At 35.7% G+C, this 19,861-nt stretch overlaps 1 protein-coding gene across 10 annotated transcripts in view; it reads left to right on the forward strand.

Moving 5' to 3' along the window:
- Window positions 1–19,861, forward strand: part of Syt7 (Synaptotagmin 7) — a 104,974-nt gene that overhangs the window by 66,931 nt on the left and 18,182 nt on the right. For 2 of the 10 annotated variants that reach the window (XM_035862419.2, XM_035862422.2), the window contains exons 1-2: window positions 7,195–7,541; window positions 7,734–7,921. The exons of 7 other annotated variants lie outside the window; for them this stretch is intronic. The gene's annotated coding sequence lies outside the window, so the exon portion shown is untranslated. Of the gene's footprint in view, window positions 1–7,194; window positions 7,542–7,713; window positions 7,922–19,861 lie in introns of those variants that run through there. One more of the 10 variants, XM_085659390.1, reaches the window with a different exon arrangement.

Here is a 19,861-nt window from a genome sequence, read left to right on the forward strand (position 1 = left end):
CTTTCTTTTTCCTTTTCTTCTTTGCTCGAATTTGTTCGTTCGTTTGTTTTTCAGCAAAGAAAATTCAATTACAAATTTTTTATCCGTTAAGAAGATTAATTTGGAACATTTTCAAAATTTAATTCCGTTATAACCATTATTTTCTATTATTTGTGGGTTTTTAAACGGCCAAGAATCATCATATAAGGAGTAGTACATTATCAAGTACATTATCATATTTCTTTATATCTCTCGTAGGATAGAAGAATATTAAAATGATAAAACGAATGAATGATTTCAATTTTTTTTTTTTTTGTTATTACTAATTTTAATAGTACAAATTTATCTCTATCGCACGTAAACGACGCACGTTGCGCACGTGACTCTCTCTCTCTCTCTCTCTCTCGCTCTCTTTTTTTCTCATGTTACGTTCTTCGAATATGCGAAGAAATTACATTAGCATAAGATAAAAAGGAACGTTGCCAGTGACACCGGAAAGGAATAAAAGTTGCGTTCTGATGCAGATCCTGCATAGCGATCCTATTTTCTTCTTATCGCTAACGCGCAGATTAATGGACGTAATATCAGACTTTTGAGAGGAAACGTATTTTTAAGTACCACTTACGTCTAATCCGAATGAGTTTTCAAATGAATTTCTACGTTATAATGTTTTAATGTGTACGACCGATTAAAGATGAAAAGAGAAAATTATTTCTGATTTATACGTAATTACGAAAGTTACATTTTAACGAATCTTATGTCAAATGTGACATAGCAGAATTAAAGGCAAATAAAAAGACGTTGTCGTATGTAGACATATATATATATATATATATAAGTTTAGCGTTAGAAATTCTATCGATCACACACGAACAGAGAAAATTTATTATTAGAAGTCTACGACGAAAAGTATATATACGAGCAAAGGTGAATTGATAAGTGATCTATTTTATCGGTGATAGTAGAAAAAGTCACATCGTTATTACGCAAGGTCCGTCCAATAATTCTGACCTATCGTGATTATTGATTAATTTTTTTCTTTCCCTTGTTTTGTTTGAACAATTATCGCTCGGGCGATCTCTCTTCTTTTTTTTCCTTTTGCGTTGTCATCTTTTTTCTCTTCTTTCCTTTTTCTTTTCTTTTTTTTTTTCTTTTTTCTTTTTTCTTTTGTTTTTTTTATAGGCTCGAGAGTCGAGACCCCCGTAACAAACAGCACGAAAATTTTCTGATCTTTTTACGGTTGTTTAGAGCAAACGCGCATGGCAACGGCCGAAGCGTGAAGAAGCTTAACGTCGTAAAAGGGGGAAAAAGAGAGTTAGAAATAAATCCTTTTTCCCCTTTGGAGAATGAGTGACACCATCGGGGCTCTCTTTCATAAAGTGTTCTCTCTAAGATTAACTTTGAGTTACAAAGTCGATGACTAGAAAGAGAAAGGCGGCTATGAAATCGATTGATTTTAATCGTGCGTGTTAAGGATCTTCCTACGTGTCCACGTAGGCGCTTCTCTCGTTCTTCCTTGTTTCCATTTTCTCGAATAAAAAAAAAAGAAAAAAAAAAAAAAAATAAAAAGAAGAAGAGAAAAAGGAAAAATGAGAGATTTTCACGATGGATTTGTTTTTTGCGTACGCGTACGATTAGAAAATAATGAATCTCGATTTAATAGGTTTATGCTTTGTCAACGATATTAACCACGTTCGTGTTTACAAGGCTATTATAAGCAATTCTAATTAAATAGAAAGCATTGAGCTCTCGTTGTTTCTTACGTTACGTCACATTTCTCTGCTCTCGCTTTAATAATGCAATTTCAATTAACTCATAGCACTATTGACTATGTCACGCACTCTCTCTCTTTCTATCTCTCTCTCTCTCTCTCTGGTGTTTATTACTCTTGGTGTGTGGGAAAACCGCACAGATTGGTTTTTTTTTCATTCCTTTTTTTTGTTTTGTTCATACGAGCAAAGAGCACCTCTGTGTTCTAATTTTGTTATCAGGTGTCGCGTGACGCGAACCCATTGATAACGTTTCCATTCAGTTTCTTTCTTTATAACTTTAGATTAGTACTTTTAAACTAATTGACATTGAATATACGAGAGAATCGTTCAATATTTTATTAATTCACAATAAACGTCTTCTCTTGGCAGAAATTTGATTTTACAAATAATCGGATTTAATTCTTTCAATGAAATCCGATTGTAATCTTGACGGGTTTCTTTAAAAAAAAAAAAAAAAAAAAAAAAAAAGAAAAAAAAAGAAAAAATTACATTTACGAAATGATGGAAATGATATAAACCACAGTCGGTAAAATAGGAAGACGTAGATAAAGAAAATCGCCGGTAAATCTTTGAGGAAGGAGTACCGCCATCCTGCGGGAAGTCCGAATTTCACAACTTGATCCTTTCTTCAATTGCAAATCAAACAGTATTGAGAATTTCGTACGGTTGATAAAAATTGCAATCAAACAAATACAAATTTTCGTTCCAATATATTTTTATTTGTTTTATACTTGATCGTTGGCAAATCTTTGTTCTTTTTTTCTTTTTTTTCTTTTTTTTTTTTATGTGTAATTTGAACAAAATTTTTGTTTTTCGAAAAGCGCAATAAATGAATCACGTGAAATTAGGACGAACGTGTATACAAATATAAATTCATTGTTTATTATTTTATTGATTGCATAATTGTTTACAACACCTACGGATATAATTTAATCGTCTTCGCGTAGGTTTCTTTATTGAAATCGTAAAGGTTGATGGTTACGGGGCTATGAAATAAGCCGATGTAATTGCTTGTGAGATGTACTTTCCGAGTAGAACTCGGACATCTCAACTTTACCCTTCTGCATACAAATTTGCGTTGGTATAGAAAGTGGTAGGGGTACGAAAAGAATGAAAGTTTTACAGCAAATAGAGAACGAAACGCTCGACTTCGGACCTTCAAACTCTGACCTAAATATCTTGTAGAACGTGTGGCGAAGGAGGGCGGGGGTTGGGGAGGGGGAGGGGGTTGGAGGAGGAGAAGGAAAGGAAGGGAAAAAAAAAAAAAGATAAAAAATTCGAAACTCCGTGGCATTTTCGAAATTAAAAACTAAAAGTGGAAACTTCTTATGCCACGTCCACCCGCGTTTTCTCCACACTTCTCTTTTTTTTTCCTTTTTTTTCTTCTTTTTTTTTTCTCTTTCACACTTTAACAGAACAAACCTGCCAACATAACAGACTTGTATCTATTCACAAATGCATCGATTGGTCCGATGAATAATAGTAGACCTTGAGACATTGAGATGAACGTCGTAAGCTGTCGCGAAACTTTTTTTCCTTTCTTCTTTTTTTTTTTTTTTTCCTTTTTATCCGATTTCCGAGTAAATTTCCGTGACTTGATTCATCCCAAAGAAGTATGAGACATTATTTTTCCCAGAAAAAAGACGTATTATTTATATTATTCAGTCATTTCGATCTCCTCGCATGATCCTCTCTATTTTTTTCTTTTTTTTCCTTTTTTTCTTTCAATTAGTAGGAATCGATCCTATCGGCGCAAATGACGTATATTATTGTTGCTTCTCACTCTCTCTCTCTCTCTCTCTCTCTCTCTCTCTCTCTCTCCCATCCTTTCATTTGGAAAAATTCTTTTTTTTGTTCTTTTCTTTTTCTTTTACTCAAGATAATACAACAGAAATTCGTTAAAAGGATGAGTTATGAAAATCAAAGCGCGAATGTGCCTGGTACTTTTTTTTTTTAAATGAGATTTTTTAAAAATAATTTGTTGACATAACCAAATGCATATATAAATACGTGCATGGTTACATAGATAGATACATTCGTTCGGGACGATATAATCTCTAGGATATTGTGGCCTACACACCGGTGCCGATGACAGATGATATACGAGGTTGTGGTCGGCACGTTGCCACCGATAACGCGTTATCATTTTCGTCCTTCGATTTCGCACATCCCCGTGGAGTAGTGTGTCTTTTAAAAGAATTTATTTGTTGCTCTGGTTGGTAAAAAATCTGCGCTTGTTTTTTATCAAGACTATGACCGGGATAATCCTCTTTCTTTCTTTTTATTATCGCTCTGAGCTTTAAATACATTTGCATAATTTATATTGAAAAAAAAAAAGGAAGAAAAAAAAACGGAGAGAGAGAGAGTGAGAGAGAAACATTTAAACGGTAATCCTTTGTTGCCGTATATCATCCGATAAGATAAATACGTTCATTGACGACAATAATAATGGGTAAACAATTATAAAAGTTATTTTAATAAAAATCTAACAATAAGTATAATAAGCTTTGCTCATTTTTAGAGGAGTCAAGCCTACTCGGGCTAGCAATTCTCTTCAACGTCATTCGCGAGAAACGAGCGGACTAATTAATATATCTGTATCGTATTTAACAATACATGGCCCAATTTCGTCCCCCTTTTTTTCTCGTCTCTTTCCCTCTCTTTCTCACTCTCTGTCTCTGTTTTTTTTTTTTTTTATTTCTTCTTTCCTGTCTGTCTTTCAGTCCTTCCTCCTCTCCCCTTTTCCTTTCGTCATTCGAGCCTTTGCAGTCAAGGTACAAGTAATTGAAACGATGCTGTATCTCCGCGACGACGTTCTACTTATAAGTACGCTTTAGCCCGAGGGCATTTTTCGTATTAAAAATAAAAATGAGAGCGATCCTCAACGAAATTCTCATATTTCGATCTTCTCTTCCTTATCCTTCTTCTTCTTCTCCTCCTCTTTTTTTTTTCTTCATCTAATTCTTCTTCTTATTTTTTCTAACGCATTAAATACGTGTATCATTGGCGTTAGATAAAACGTGTAAGTACACGTGCTCTTGCGTATTTTTCTCTCTCTCCCTCTCTCCCTCTCTCTCTCTCTCTCTTTTTATGTATCCCAATATGTCGAGCAAAATCTCCCGTGAAATCTCGTTTAACTCTTTGAATCATTCGTTGACAGATTATTTTGCATATCCTTTTAAACAAGCGCATCGTTAAATCCACTTCTTTTTTCTTCTTTGTTTTTTTTTTCTTTTTTCTTTTTATCGAAACATGTACAAGAGCGGAAATTTCGCGAAATGACGGACAGTCTCGTTCCCTCTCTCTCTCTCTCTCTCTCACTCTCTTTTGTTTTCTTTTCTTTTGTTTTCTTTCCATCCCGAAAGTACTCCTCGAAATATTTTTTAAATATTTATGAAAATATTATGAAAGACGCGAGCGTATCAATCCTTTTATTTTTCCTTCTTTTCTTTCTATGATTGGAACGATTCTTTGTACGTTTCGATAATGTGCATACACATAGATACATACAAATAGAAATACAGGTCCTGATATTTTAACGAACATTAAATTGAATCCTTAATTCAATTTAAAATTATCGAATTATCGATTTTTCGATCGATGTTATTGATTGATTGGAAAAAATGGAAAAGAGAAAACAATTACATTGAATTCAACGTAGAAAAATGTATTTCAGTTTGATCGAAAGAACAATTTTATATTCGGTAGAAATGAAATTGGGCTAATTCGAAGATTCGTCATTGGAATGGCTCGCTCATTTTTGCGATAATTGTGGATGAAGCTAAAATTAAAAAAAAGGTGAATATATATATATATATATATATATTATATAAAGGAAAAAGCTCAAATAAACGATAAATTAAATTCGATCTTTCTATCAATTCGCCCTTTCTATCAATTGTAATATAGGAATTTTCTCATTAATACCGTGCCAATGAGTAATAAATAAATCGTTCGAGGTAACGAGATCGATTAGGAAATTTGAAATAAATCAAAATGACAGAGGGAATAATAGCGTGTAGGTGTGTACGGTTGTATTATTCGATAAGACCGGCAAAATTTATGTCACTCCATTGGAGATCCCATAATTTTCTTGACAACAAATTCACATACGCTTCATCTGTTCGCGATAATCAAGCTCGTGCAAAGTGTTTCATTTAAATTCCAGGAGGAGATATATATCGAGCTTAAAAGCTTCTCTTGCAATAGGTATTCGAGCTTGCAATGAATCCTAGTAGACGAGTGCGCTAACGAACGATTCTCAGGCGTTGTCAATTATCTTTTTGTTTTTTTCCTTTTTTTTTCTTTTTTTTTTTTCCCCTAACATCCACGATACTCTCCTGCTATATCCAATACTTCGACTATGGTCATTAATAAAGTTTTAAGATTATTAATTATCATCGATTTATGTTTAATTACCGTGATGGTAACTGGAGCGTTAACGTCGACGAGCAAAATAACGTAGTCTAGTCGTCGACGTAAAAGATACGGCACTTATCGAACGGAAATAACAATTTATTATAGAAAAAAAAAAAAAAAAAAAAAAGAAAACAAAGAAAAACTCTTTAGGAAAATATTTATTATTTCCTTTTAGTCGTACGATTGTTTTGTTCACCAAATATACAGGTCCATTGGATTTAATTCGCTCGAATGCATTTAATCCCATGGATCTTAAACTCAACGTTCCATTTATTCGTTTACCCTACAATCCTTTCTCGATCCTACGAGAAAATACTACAACGCTTTCGGTTAATTCGTTGAAAAATATTTAATCTCGTAACTTCATCGCGATTATCCATCCTGGTATTTAAGTCTTCGTCCATCTACGATGTAACAATGAACTTCAACAAGGAAGTTTAGTTAATAACGACGAACTTCATTTCTGTACTGCGAACGTAGATCCTAATAAAATGGTAACTTAATCTCTAATGAGATTATCATTATCATCCCAGTTAAAGGTTTTTTCACTCTATTAAACCATAAGAATTTATCATTCTCCTTTACCTTTAAAACCATTTTAACCTTTGTTAAATCTAACGAGAAAATGATTCTACCTTGTTAATTTCTAACAATTTAACGATACATTATGCAATTGGAAGGATTGAACGAGGCTCTTCAGATTTCGTTAAATCCGATATATCCTACGGTGGATATTTTTCAAATGGATATTTAATATCAAAAATTCGCGCAAACAAAGAAATTGAATAGTTCGATGCTTCTCCTTCCTATTCCCGACATTTCTTTAGAGGTCACCAAGGTGGCGCCAACGTGTCGAAAGCTCGAAAGCATCGACGCGTACGCGCGCGAGAGCTAGAGAGAGAGAGAGAGAGAGAGAGTGTGTGTGTATATATGTGTGGGAGTGAGAGAGAGAGAGAGAGAAAGCTTAAAAGAGAGTACGAGCGAGAAGGTGAGAGAAAGCGAGCGAGTTTCAGTCAGTGATGCGACTCCGGTACGGTCAGACGCAACGGCAGACGGTGCTGGGCTGGTGCCGGGCTCAGGCGTGTCTCGCCTTCTCTCAGTTCGAACTCTGAGAAAGCGTTGCGTTATCGAAGCGCAACAGGACGTCTCTTCTCCTTTTCCCTCCCTTCTCTCTCTCTCTTTCTCTCTCTCTCTCTCTCTCTCTCTCTCTTTTTCCTCCTCCTCTCTCTTTCTCTTTCTCTCTCTCTCTCTCTCTCTCTCACTCACTCTACCTCTTTTTTCCTTTGATCACTTATCATCAATATTTTTTTCCTCACTTTTTCTAATCCCATCCTCTACCTCTCTTCGTCGATGTGATTTTCGTTTGTATACGTACATATATATTTATATATTTATATATATATACATATATATAGTATATAGGATGAGTCACTTAACTCGTTACATACGCGCATTTTTAACATGTTAAAATATTGAGACAATTTCTTTCTTTTTTCTTTTTTTTTTTTTTCTTTTTTCTTTCTTTCTCTACGTCATTTTTTAGTTCACTTCTTATTTCAATAGGTCATCGACTGTGTTACGGTATACAAATGACTGCTATAGATATTACTTGTAACACAATTAAGTGATTCAACCTGTATAGTGAGTGTCTCGTGATTAAAAGTCAAAGAGAACTCGAACCACCTGTGTATCGCACACAGTCGATTACAACCTCCTTTTACATTCATTGTCGGAGGAGGATTTCGCCATAGGTAAAGTAAATACGACAAATTGTACCTATAGGTGGAGAATTATATTTTTCTATACTTATGAAAATTTCGACTTCATCTTGTCGATTACATTATTTTCTCGATATGCACGTCAAATCTGAAAAGAAATGTTTGAAGTTTCTCACTCAGCTTTATACGGTCGATATATACCTACTACTGCTTTTGAAATAGTAACTTTGAAAGGGAAAATGGGACGATGCTAGATAATAGGCAAAAATATTTGCATTATATTTGCGAGAGACCGATTCGATTTATTTTTATAAAAGGAAAATGAAAATGAACAAATTTCATCGAGATCGTACGGACCATCGTCCTTCCCAGCGTTTCATAATGGACTCCGCCATCACAAAAGTTTCTAAATTGGCTAAATTAATTGATGGAAGAAAAATCGATGCTTGTTATGTGTATATATATATATATATATATGTATATATATATATATATATTTATTTATAAGACGTTGTATAAAATCGTAGATAATTCTCTTTTAATAATAAAGATACGGAAGAATACACTTTTTAAGTCGTGCTTGGAATCTCGTAAATGTCAACGAACAAATCTTACAAACGTTTCGAACAAACTCGATAAAAAGTTAAATGTCGATAACCGAGGATGGATGATTCGGTGATAACGATCGCAATATACGTTTTTTCCCTTTCGTCAAAGATTTTTCGGATCGAAAGCGTCACGTAAGCGTACGAGTCGCAAAGGCACGAAAATTTGTCCCCATGTTTTTCTTCGATCTTAATCAAAGTATTACGACGAAAGGAGGACTGGTTTGGACTACGAATGAAATCTCGATTTTTCGAAGGTACATAAGTGGGAAGGGAATTAGTTGGTATAATTAATGGGAGGGTGAATAAAGTGAGAGGACGATAGGATTTTTAGATCGTCGTAAACAACGAGTTCTCACGAAATTTTTTTTTTCTTTTTTTTTTTTTTTTTTTTACATCACAAAGGTCAGAATAGAAATACGTCGAATCAAGAAAGACAACGACGAACGAAGATGGAGTTTTTTTGCGGCTCTTATTCAGGTGTTAGCAAGAGGAAAAGAGTGAGAAAGAGAGAGAGAGAGAGAGAGAGAGAGAGAGAGAGAGAGAGAGAGAGAGTAAGGGAGTAGGATGGGCAAACGTGCGGAAGGGAGGGGACTTGATAGTAACAGGTGGGTCAGGAGTGTCGCGTCGTCCCGAGGAAAATCGCAGCAACGCGACTCACGAGAAACGCAACGATGCTTTTCACAATACAATGGAATGTGTTGTTGCCTACGTTTTCAATTTTCTTCTCTTATTGTCTATTGTTCCATTTGTTCGTTGGGTAGAGTAGCATTGTAGGATATCCGGCGCTCGGTTAGCTTCGAAAGAGAAAGACGAACAAAAAAAAGGAAAAACCAAAAAAAAAAACAAAAAAAAAAAGAACAAGAAGGAAAAAAAGATAAAGTCGTCGATATTCTCTAAAATAAATATAGATAGCCACTCGCGAGTATCCATATCCGTTTTCACAGAAACCGTTTGCTAGTTGATAAAGTCGGGACTGAAAACAAAGCCAGCTTTGAACGTAATCGATAGTTTTATCGAGCGACGGTGCGGTTTCATTGGACTTTTTTTTAGCAAACTTGTCGGATGGATCGACTTTAAGCCGATCCGTCGGAATGCTCAGTACTGTGAAGCATCGATCGTTGATCTTGTTTACTCTATCAGTTTTATTCGAATTGATGGGACAGAATGTTCATATACTATGTGAAATTGTATTTAAAAGAATTAGGGAGAGAGATAGTGGAAGGATATTTTGCTCTTGATTTTTTTCGATAAAAATCTATCAACCGAACACGCCTATATTACATCCGAGGTCACTTTTTTCTTCGTTGAACGTGCCGGAGGACAAAATATACGGGGGAGGGAGGGGAGAGGTTGGGGCCACCCTTCGTTCGTAACCGCAGCCATGTTCGCACCATTTTCTTATATCCGTCCTATCGAGAAATCGATTCTCCCTAGGGCTTCCACCCTCCAAAAAAGATGATAATCGTGGGAGAAACCTTTTGACATTACCGATACTCCTTTCTTAATGTTTCATGATCCTTCCTCTTGATTTATACGTAATATTCTATTTCGCCGGTGGTAACGCTCATCGATTATAACAAAAAATCCTTTGTGTAATTACTTTGCTTTATTAATCGATTAAAGTCAATTTCATTATTAATTTAACTGGAAATGAATTCAAGAATCTAAAAGTTTCGGTAACGAATTTATCTCGATATAATTGCAAGATATTATACTTGGATCTGCTTCATTTAAAATTCTATTTCTTTCGTGAATGGGCATCCAATAAGTACTTGGCAAACGTTAATACCCCCCCCTCCCCCCCGCCATCTCTCCCCGTGCCCACCTTCCGACCACTCTTGCCAACGCGAACTTAAGTCGTTAAAGCTCTACAGAACTTTTTCACCCCTCTCCCCCTCACACTGTTGTATCGATCTCAAGTAGGAGTTTTGTTGATTTTACTTTTTATTTATTCGTCAATGTAAAAGAAAAAAGAAAAAAAAAAGAAACGAGAAAAAAGAAGAAGAAGAAGAAGAAGAAATTTGTTCGCTCTAAGGAAAAGACGATCGGTCCTTTTTCTATTTTTTTTTTTTTTTCTTTTTTTTTCTCCCCTTAAAGTATCGAAAAAAATAATTTAAAACGCGCCGATAAAGTTGACAATTCGATCGATGAAGTTTCGAATTGAATTTACTCGTCCTAGCTCGCGACTATTTTCGGTAGAGTTGTCGGAACAATCTCACTCTGACTGATAAAATGTTTAGGTGAGTCTTGAACGAACAAGACTGAGAGAAGTAAGTAAGTAGATGGTTCGTTGAAAAGTTATCGTAGAAAAGTGTGTACATAAAATGTAATAAAGGGAGCTTTGCGAGTAACACAGCAAATGGAAGGCTTGCGTCTGCGGAAGTTGCTTCACGAAAATCAATAAACCGTCGATGCACGTGGAAAATATCTTTGGAGGCGACAGTTATACGACAAGATGGCGGATGGGGTAGAGGCAGACAGGCGAGTAGAGAAACAAGCGTGCAGTCGTGCGGGATATGATCGATGAGCTAATCGACCGTTCCAAGTTACTGTAGTATCTTTAAGAAGTTAACAAATACCATTGCAATTTTTTAAAACCAGGTAAACTCCTCTCTTTCCTTTTTACGATCGAACAACGGAGATAAGTTACTTTTGATAGTTCAAATTATTGTACAGAATGTGTACGCGTTGAATTATTTCTTGTATCGAAAAAAAAGAAAAAAAAAAAAAAAAAAAGAAAGAAAAAAAAAAGAAGATTTATATGGGGATTCGAGCGACACTTGAAAAGTGAAATAAATTTTTTTTCGCTTGACATTCTGTGTCTAAAGTAAATGTACGTATGCATGTACGTACAGAGAAAAATCAGTTGAAATAGAAAATTTTCTAACGCAAGTTTCACCATGACAATGTCACTAATGACAAAGCTTTTAGATCGGGGAATATGAGAAAGCGAAAAAACGTAGCCAGACGTATGTGTGCGGATTAAAGTGCCGTTGGCAAATGGCAGTCGGATAAAGATCGTAAAAGGCCGGTACCGTCGTTGCATTGCATCAACGTCGTCGGCATCGTCGTCGTCGTTGTTGTCGTTGTCGTTGTCGTTGTCGTTGTCGGTTATACGAATAACGTAGACTTGAATATTCATGTATAGAGAAGCCTGAAAAGGACGGCAAAGCGGCGCTTGTTCTATCCACTCGTTGTAGGCAGTATCGGAAGTCGAATGAAACATAAATATGTATGTACCTATGTAGGTTCGGTACCATTAGGCCGAGCGACTAATCTACTCGTTCTATAGTTGGACAAACGTAATTCGTGCGATTAAAGTAAGAAAGATAACTCTACGGCTAACATCTAAAGTACCCTGCGAACGAAGAGATAAGGATAGTAGGTCCTCGGGAAAATAATCGGATCGTCCTTGAACCGGTAAAAGATTTTAACCTAAAACTTCGGATATACTCTTATTCCTTTTGAAAGATATATCCATCGAAAAAGCTCTTTGATTTTTATCGAATCCTTTAAAAGATAGAGACGACTTTTACCGTATAATAATGTCGTTCCTTCATCAAAAGACATCACAACGTTAATTACTCTTCGTACTTTTATTCGTTCCTCTTTTATTCTATTTTTTCTTCTTCTTTTTTCTTTTTTTTCTCTTGAATGGGAAGGGAATGTGTAGGATTTCGAAAAGGAAAGGCAAAGGAAAAAAATTGGATGTCTCTACGATAAGAAGATCGTGCTAAGTTTTAACATACCTTCAGCAAAATGCTTTTCAGAGAGCAACCAACCCTTTACGTCTGTCCATGTAATTTACTGCCTTCTCCGTCATCTTCTCCTTCTTTGCCTCGTTGCGCTTCACGGTCTTTGTAAAGAGTGAAACTCATGAGCTTCTTTGCGCGTTTTTATAGATAAAATCCGTTGGTTTCAAGCTTAATTACGTCCGTACAACACCGATGCCAGAAGGTTTGCGTGAAAGCTCTCATAATGTCATCGACGATGTGTGTTGCTCCACTCCCCTTCATACAATTTCACGCACCTCCAATCGATTCTATTTTTGGTTTACTCTCACTCACATGGTTTTAATCATTATCTCATCGCGATCGTGTTTGATGTTAAATACCTTCTCGCCGATCTGAAAATATCGTTTAGCCTTTGCCCTCTGCTGTATGGATCGACGTAAAAAAAATACCAAAAAAGAAAAAAAAAGAAAAAAACGAAGAAAGAAAGAAAGAATAAAAAAGAGTAAAAATAATATGGGGATCGGTGGAGAAAAGAAAAGCTAATACATTTTAACGATGACCGAGAAAAAAATAGATGAATCAACAAACCGAGTCCGAAGAAAGCTTTCGTTATTTTTAAAAGCAAACTAAACTTGACGGAGACTGCTCGTTTCACCGTACGTACATACGCATACAAACTCCATTCGTATAAATGGACAGCCTTGTAGAAATACAATCCGATGGCTTAGTACTGGACGAAGATTCTTTTAAAATTGAATGCAATGTTCTTGATTGAAGTGAAAAATTCAACTTGTAAATAGGTACAACTTTTCTATTGCTCCTGCATAGTGAATATCGTTCGAAATGCAAAGAATGTAAAAGATTAAGTGGCTCGTTTAAGGTCAAGTTCAAGTATTAAATTTGAAATCGTATTGTTCCGCGGTTATTGCTTGCAACCTAGTAATTACGATCTTAATTACAATCGAACGCATTTTACTGAGATACACCGGTGAATTTACCACGATGATGCACGTTTCCTAGAATACCTGTTGCCTATTTCAAATGGTATCCCTTATACCTAAGATAAATCCTATTTTACAAGACTAATCTCGTTACAAGCTCATGTTCTCGTGAATATTAAAAGCAAACGCGATCTGGATTTGGTTTCGTTGTATTAGTTCGGCCAACAGGAAATGCAATTTCTACAGATACTCTAGTTCCCGAGTACTCGTCAAATACATTTTGTTTTAAATTCGTACTATTTTATGAATCATTAATATATTTGCAGAAGAAATGGAAAGATTCGAAAGTGGAACCTTTCGATGTTCTTTCGCGTTATGAATGAAATCATAAAAAAAGAAAAAAAAAAGAGAAAAAAAATGGTTGTGATGAAACAAAATAAGTAACCGGTACGTGAGACTCTTATCAACGAGGAGCACTTTAAGGTAACTCCGTGTGTTTAGCTTTTACGCTTTACCTTCGAGCTCGTTCTCGACAAGAGCACATGGGGTGTTTGCGTTAGCGAGCAAACACGTTTTGGTACTGTCAACGCCAGCCAATTCTTTCGTACATACATTAGCTTTATCACCTATGTATATTTTCATTCTTTATCTCGACGATCTTTCGACCCTCTTAAAGAATATATTTTACTTTTATAAAAATACGCATTATTAAATTTACATATAGACAATATATATTTCTATTACAATTTTATAACATTGTTGGAATTTTTTTTCCTTTTCTTCTCTTTTCTTTTTCTTTTTTTCTTTTTATTTCGTTCTTTATCGATTATTCGTTAATAACAAAGAAAGATAAGATTATATCGTCAACGCGTAGCATAAATATTAATTTGCATATTATCGAATGACTTCATATACTCGAGTTTCTAACACTCGGTGAATAATTTATGCGAGGCTAAGCTAAAGTTTTATTCGAAATAACGCGCGAAGACGTAAATACGAATTAGCTCCTCTGGATGGCCAATTATTCGAGATAATTTTGTTTGCAATTGGAAATTATAGATATGATTTTGTACGAAAAATAAATGGAAATCAAGAGGGAATACGTAAAATATCGATATTTCGATTTAATGTTATTAAATAAATCGATGTCAATTTTTCTTAGTATTGCCGATTAGTTTAGCAATCGTAAACGTCGATTGCCGTCTGTTTGGATTCTCTGAGGGTAGAAATTAATAATGATTGATCGTTTGTTAGATGAAATCGATGAAAATACACGTTCACATTATTATTCGTATCGCGTAGATGGGTATTTGCCATGTATGTGTATATCTCTTGTCTGTGGATGGCAGCACGTAGAAAGCTTTCGGGGAAATTCGTTATATTGTTATATTTGTAATAACGAGCCAATTTATACATGGCATTACAAAGAGAGGGAGAGAGAGAGCACTCGCAATATGAGAATATATCGATGATAATAATGCGTGACAATTTCCATCTTCTAGCCTTCCTGAATTTGGCTGACCCTTTTGAAAATGAGGCTATTATGACAGAACCAATTTATCCCGCTATCTCGAGCAACGACAACGTCAATTTCGAACGAACTATGTCAAACTATTCGCATAACTTCTCTCGATTTCTCGCGACAGCGCCATAGCACGTCCCAGTGTTTTCATCTTGTTACATTCGTACTTAATTTTCCACAAGATTTGCCATGTTTCTATGGAACGCTCGAGAACATACATACGTACATACATGCATACATACATATATATCCCTCGAGGACGCGGCGTTTTTGTCGTTCGTCCATACTCGTTTGTTGTTCGAAATTTCCTTGGAAATAAAGACGAATCATTCGACCCAATTGATTTTATCAGCTCGTATTTATCAAGGTCGAGATGCTCTTGGATAATATTTTTTTTTTTCCTTGTCTTTTCTATCCATTTAAATTAAATTACTCAAACATTTGATAGATTCGATAAGGAGAAACAATCATGTGACGATCACTTTGATTTTGTTTCCTTTTAAGGAAAACGTTCCTGATTTCGGGTAAAGCTCTTCTCCATTGTTTGACTCCCTTTTCGTACGAACTGTGGCTAGCATTCGACCAACACAATACACATTGTGTCGGAGTCTATGAAGGATTTTCCATCCTCCCTCTATAGGATCTCTTTATCCTTTTCAGTCACGTACTAACGGTAACAAACAAAACGCTAGAAATGAATTTCCAAATAACGAAGTGTATCCGAAACCTAAACCGATTCATCGTTCTCTTTCATCGTCATTCTATTAATTTCTAAAAGTTTCTTGCATGGTTAAAAGCGAAAGAGAGAAAGAGAGAGAAATGTAGAGAGAGGTAAAGGAAATACGTTTGATCATGAAAGTACCAAAGTTGTCGACTAATCAATTATCTTCGCATCAACGGAGCCTCCATTTGCCTTAATTGGATATAATAATTCTCAAGTGACACTCGTTCAATATTCCTTCTAACGCGTATGGAACATACTCGAATCGGAATAGGGAAACGAGAAGGTAGTGATTAAAAAATCAAGAACGACAATGTAGACAAGAAAAAAAAGTTTACTGATTATTCAGCATATAATAAATTAAATTTATGTTAAATATTCATCTTTTGAATTCTTTAATCCTAGTTTCAATTATTTACAATTAGTAAATTATATCCGTGAATTATATTCGATCGTTTAAATAGTTTTTTAAATTACTACTACTATTACTGTAAAAAAAAGATTCGTACAGGAAGATCGTAGATGGAGCGACAAAGATTGAATTTGAGGAATGTAAGAAAGAAGAAGAGAAAAAACAAAAACTAAATACGTATAATAATATTTTCGAAATTGTATCGATTATTACGATTCAGGTTGAGTGTTGCGGTGGTCGAGGCAATAAAATCCTGAGTAATAAACTGACGAATCGCTTTAAAGTCAATGAAATGTCGGACCTCCGCCGTAAAGTCAAATAGAATCGCTGGCTTCTCCAGTGAGTACACGTTATATCGTGAAACGACGAAAGGAAACCTGTTGCTCTCTCTCTCTCTCTCTCTCTCTCTCTCTCGCTCTCTCTTTCTATCTATCTATTTATCTATCTATCGCGTTTCGGCTCGATATATCGAACAGAGAGTAGAAAAACAAGCTCCTCCGTTATTTTCGTCCATTAACGAGTTACGGCTCGTTGAAAATTTCTTTATTAAACATCGATATTACAAACCTAGCCATCGATTTTCGCGAAGAACTCGATAAATTTGACAAAGTTACGAGGCTGGTCGTTCGACCGAACTTGCGTTTGTCTTATAGATAATAAATAATATCATCGGACGAGGGGTTGCGTTCACATACCCCTATATATATATATATTTATTATATATTACGATATAACGTAATTTTGTTTGAAAGTTAACTGAGTTGGAAAAATCTTTAATGTTAAGACAAAAAGAATTTATAAGGCTTAGATGAAACGTCGTAGTATGCAGCGTTATATCGTGCTATTAGCTAATTTTGAGAAAGGGAGAAAAAGAAAAAAATGATCATTGAGTTTAAGCCAAAATAACTCGGTCAATTGCCTCTTACGGGTCATGCTAATTAATTTTTTTGTAAATAAACATGAAAGGACATAAAAGAGAAGCTTCTCTTCCATTTTCTCTCTCTCTCTCTCTTTTATTTTGCCTTTTTCTATAGCATAGAGGAAGAATATATACATATATATATATATATATATATATATATATATATATATATATCACGCACAGAATGGATTTAATTTCGTGGCCTCTTTGAGAGATAGCATGATTAATCGCAACTATAAGGCGTTGCAACTTGTTAAGGATTCTCGTATATTTGGCAATCCCTCAAAACGCAATTTTCCTTTCATTTACGTGTGATAATCGTAAAGCTACTTTTAAACTTAATTAATTATACGGCATTAGTCGAATCGTTCGATAAATCGACGACGAGAAATCGATCCTCGTTACGATAATTGACAATGATTTCAATTATGGATTTTCTAGTCGTGTCTCCTTTCATCCTGTTTATCCTATTATCAAATAGGTATTTTCGCTATGATCTTGCCATCTGTCGCAACACATGAGAGATGAGAGAACAAGAGCGTTAAACTCATTAAACTGACTTGGATATTATTATAGATAGATCTAAGCAATCATGTTTGCGTTTATACGTGCTCCATTGTCTACGAGTTTCAATATCGAACCTGTCCTAGATACAAGATACAATTGTCTTATTAACGATGGAACATCATATATCATACATTTTCATTATATACGAATATTCCGTTATAGGTATTCCCCATTACGAAATAGTATCTAAACGTTAACTAAATAGAACAAGTAGCAAACGTTAGGCGACATGCAAATAAGGCTGCATTGTTTCCAAAGAGAAATTCCAAGTATCGAGTTTAATAAAAAGAAGAAAAAATGAAGAGAGAGAGAGAGAGAGAGAGAGAGAGAGAAAGAGAAAACAATAAGAAGAAAAAAATAGAAAAAAGGAAGGTAGATCGTTCGATTTTATTTTCATCGTTAGAAATTCGTTCATGTAGCCGAACAAGGACAAGGGGTTCGAATAATCGATAATTTCGAAAAAAGAGATTGCTCGCTCGAAAATTCACGCTTGAGCTCTGACTAGGATATTTCGTAATGTGTTCCGTCACAGGGACGGCTACGCACATGGAATATTCGTTCTCTCTTGGTTTGAGAGAGAGAGAGAAAGAGAGAGAGAGAGAGAGAGAGCGAGAGAGAGAAAGGGAGATACAGTATATGGAGTTGGCAAGACCCGGACGACGAGGTTGCCGGTGGTGGTGGTGGTGGTGGCGGTGGAGGCGGTGGTAGTAGTGGTACTGGTGGTGGTAGCTGGGATCGATCCAAACCCCCTCATCTTCCCGAGCTTCCTCTCTCATCCTCTCTCTCTCTCTTTCTCTCTTTCTCTCTTCTTGCTCTGCTTTGCTCACTACTGGTACTTCCTCATCCAGTCACGTCTCTCTGTTTCTCTCTTACTCTTTGAGACAGTGGTAGAATCCAACGTGAACAGCTCCACCTCCTTTTCGCTTTACACTCATACAGAGAAACGCGGTAAAAGGTAGGCAGGGAGGCAGGCAGGCAAGTAGGAGAATCCAATGTGAATAGGCCAAAGTACGTTCTCTCGTATGACTCGACCGTGGTCTCATGATTATATAGATACGTATCTACTCTACTTCTACGATTGTACTTCCACAGGGTAGTGTCCAAATTCAAACATCTTCGCAAAATGTATTAGACACGTTTTCTCTCTTTCTCTCTCTCTCTCCCTCTTTCTCTCTCTTTCTCTTTCTCTCTGCTCTTCTTTAACAACCCGCTGCGTTGCACGTAGGTAAGCTACTTTCATGGAGTATCGAAGGGAATTGAATAGAAAATCCTTCTCTCTCTCTCTCTCTCTCTCTCTCTCACTCTCTCTCTTCCTTCCTCTTCTTCTAATAGAGCACCGGTGTCAGTGTAATCTACACTTAACGCGAGAACGACGGCCTGTTGCTTTTCAAACGACTTGACTCGATGATACATAAGCGTGAAAAGAAGATCGAACGGAGTATAGAAAATCGAAGAGAAAAATCGAATCCTAAGGATTTACGAGGATTTCCTTCGTATCAATCTTCCCCTGCTCCCATCCCACTGCGATTCTTCTTACTTGCCCGTCTGACTGACTACTCGTTTGCCTGCTATGGCTTCGATAAGCTAGGGATGACGGAAATGTAACTTATTTTTATGGTATTTCGACTTTGTTCCATCGTAGTTAACCTTTGACGTTGCTGAAATTTTTCGGTTGAATTCTTCCTTTCAACACGAAAAGAATTTTCTTCTGTGAAATTTTTGCAAGAGAAAAAGATTGCTTTTGAACTATCGACAAAAATCAATATTTTGTTATTCGTCTTGCTTCCTTTTTCTTCTACTTCTTTTTTTTTTATTTTTTCTTTGTTTTTTTTTTTTTTTTTATTTTTTTTTATTTTATTGTAAACCCTCCTCTAGGCTTCTCCTCCTCATCTTTTTCTTTTTTTGTTCTTTTATTCAGCATCTAACAATTCAATTCTTCTTCGAATAAGCTCGCAGCTGATACTTTCTAAACCAATTCGTTCGTTACACTCACGAACGCAGAACGTTAAGCTCTTTCTGATGTAGAACGAGCTAATGAAATATCAGTCGAGACATTTAATCGATCTTCTAACGATTCCATTATTCTAATCGGGATCGATGCGGTTCCTACTTTCTCAAAGTCCAATCGACGCTTGGAATTTTCTTATCTCCCATCAATCCTCTCCATCATCAATCTCAACGAAGGAAGTTCACTGAGAGTCGATCGCGAACTTAGGTGAAACGATATTCTTTCAAGAGTATCATCTCCTTTAAAGCTCCCTGATACTCGAATGTATCGTGTCTATATATCGCCTCTTAATGGCACTCGATACCATCTAGAATGTCTTCTACCCTTCGAATGAGAACTCGAACGATCACATAGAATACAAGTACGCGAGAGAATTCGTCGAATCGTCTGACATATATAGGATGGTCCACTCAAGATATTTTTGCAATCTCTCCTGAGACACGATTCTTATGATACTACGTACGTTCCATTGTATTGAGAACTACTGAAAGATCACTATAATAAATTACATTTGACGAAAGTGCACGAAAAATATTTA

Source organism: Vespa mandarinia, chromosome 9 (genome assembly GCF_050613455.1).
Source record: "Vespa mandarinia isolate Hongniang chromosome 9, ASM5061345v1, whole genome shotgun sequence".
Classification (NCBI taxonomy): Eukaryota; Metazoa; Arthropoda; class Insecta; order Hymenoptera; family Vespidae; genus Vespa; species Vespa mandarinia.